The sequence below is a fragment of the Magnolia sinica genome, chromosome 2 (assembly GCF_029962835.1).
Source record: "Magnolia sinica isolate HGM2019 chromosome 2, MsV1, whole genome shotgun sequence".
In the NCBI taxonomy this organism is placed as follows: domain Eukaryota; kingdom Viridiplantae; phylum Streptophyta; class Magnoliopsida; order Magnoliales; family Magnoliaceae; genus Magnolia; species Magnolia sinica.
Window position 1 is genome coordinate 29,222,545 of NC_080574.1, and position 2,525 is coordinate 29,225,069.

General features: G+C 38.3%; 1 long non-coding RNA gene across 1 annotated transcript; it reads right to left on the reverse strand.

Annotated features, from left to right (window-relative positions):
* Positions 1 to 377: 377 nt before the first annotated feature.
* Positions 378 to 1,917, reverse strand: LOC131228223 (uncharacterized). The gene is made up of 4 exons (XR_009162757.1): positions 1,350 to 1,917; positions 1,062 to 1,154; positions 890 to 1,023; positions 378 to 777 (listed from the first exon to the last, which is right to left on the reverse strand). It is a non-coding gene; the product is annotated as an uncharacterized LOC131228223 (long non-coding RNA).
* Between the last annotated feature and the right edge of the window lie 608 nt (positions 1,918 to 2,525).

Here is a 2,525-nt window from a genome sequence, read left to right on the forward strand (position 1 = left end):
TTCACCAACCGCACGGATAACATTGAGAAGAATGTGGAAAGTGGTACATCAAGGTGGGCCCCACACCATACAACTCTGTAATTACGGAAACGGATTGGTGGGGTCCCACTACCATCAGCTGGGTGGCTGGTGGTCTGTGCATTGCGGGCCCTAGTACAGGAAAAACCATCGTAAATCGATATCACTTATTAAAATTCACGTCTGGCCCACTATTCCTTTTATTTGATATCCAACATTTTGATTAGGTTAAAAAGGTCAAGATTCACGGAAATCAACTACAGGAAAATCAAAAGCTTTTATGGCCCACAAAAGAGTTTTAACCACCAACACTCATTCCATACGATTTCTGTAACATGATCCACTTGAGATTTTGATATTTTCATATTTTGGTCTCATACCATGAAAAGATGTAGAAAAATAGATGGGTAGCATGGATGGAAGCTATACATCATGGTGGGGTCCAGAGCACCGATCAACAGCCATTGGGTACATTGGGTGGATCACAGCCCTGGAAATGGAGGTTAACATCTATCCAAAATTAGTTGATATACTATATTGAAAGCAATTGACGCTACCACATCAGACATAAGCCACACTCAAGGATTAAGTTACATACAACAATCATATCAATTCAAAATAAACATCACGCAAAATTTCACCACTTCTATCACGTTGCTCCTATCTCCCCTACAAGACGACCACAATATTTATGTCATGTGATAGATCGGAAAGATGGAGCCACCTCACAGATCGTGAACCAGGGACATGAATTATTGTCTGTAAAAGCAATACAAAATTAAAATTGAAATCTTATCTCATTTTCATGCACCTTATAAAAACTCTGCAAAAAAAATAAATGAGATGTTCCGGGCCATTCTCTAGAACTTACACAAGCCGAGGGAATCAAGTCCCGGAGTTGGAGTCCGGCCTACGCGGTTGTTTGGTGCATGACCTTACTGTAGGAGGAGGTTGAGAATAAACGCATTCACGGATAAACTGTTTAGTAAATCAATAACGATCCGACTACGAATAAAAGAAATTTGTTGGAATGCATATCATACCTCGAGAAGGAGAAATTTGGTGACGGATGAAAAGCATACAACATCAACCCAAACAAATATAATGCATATTCTTCTACCAAGTCTGAGTACTACCTATTCAAAATACGGGTGATGTCAGTATGTGATGACTTGTAATATAAAAAGGAAATAGATATTCATACCAATTTAACACACGATCCTCCGTTGATCCGATAGTTACCCTCCATGCAAACAGCTCTTACCTACACATGCATTCACATAATTTATAGACTTATACATTAATCTGATCACGATTTCAACACATCATACCTGGCACTTGCACACTTGTGTTCAGGTGCCTGGACGGAATGCTGTGAACTCTATACTCATGGAGAATATTGGACGATTGTTAAAAGAATGGAATGCATGGGGGAAATTAAAACACATGTTACATTAACATTCACCTGGAATAGATCAGATAGAATTAAATACATGCAGATTTAGAGATAATTAAAACGTATTCGTATCCTGCAGTTACACATGCCATTGAAAAAGGGTACGGGATTCAAATATCTGATGTCTACCAAAATCAGTGTGAGAATAAGTGTTGGAACACTGAAACTACAGCTTAACGATTATATATAATATGAATAATGAAACCAAGATGGAATTACTAATGCAGCCACCGTTTCCCCGTCATTCGTGGGAGTATCATCTGTTTAGGTACTCTTGCACACCATGGATCTTGGAATTTCTTGGATCGAATTAGTGGCATAGTTAAGTGAATCAACCTCACCACAACTCCAGAACATTAACCCACTACTCGTACTTGCATGGTTTGAATTCCACCATGCAGTCGCATCTTAGAATGATTTGAAGGATTGATGTCTGGCACCTCTGTATCCTTCTACATGCAACCGTTCTTTATCTCAAGATATATATATATCCCAGGTCGACGACCATTGAGTACGACGTAATATTTACTTGAACCCATCTGCATTCACATAAACATAACCAAGATACTAAAAAAAAACATGTTATACAATTCATAATATGAAAGCATATAAAGTGTATAATACTTTAAATGGTAGTTTAGTAACATCCAAAACAGAATCTCATGCATGTGGTATAGTATATAAATATCTTAAGACATGTAAAATAGACGTTCACCAAAACAAACACAAATGAGTATATAGTTATTACATATCCTTCATTGAAATTATCCAAAATGAAGCGTAATTAAGGTTGTTTTAACTATCAAGTAGAACCCCCACCAACATTTCCTTTGAAATCAAACAATGTTTTTTTCAACTAATCGACCCTCCACTCTGGTCGAAGACTTACGAAAAAGGACACTAGCTTCTCATCCCTGGTCAGAAGCTGACCAACCTTGATGAACTCTGGGTTGGTTAGTCTTTGAACCTCCTCGAGGATGTCCAGGACTTTACTAGGTGCGGTTGACCTTCTTACCAAGTCCAAAATTGCACATCGGCTCTGCCACACCAT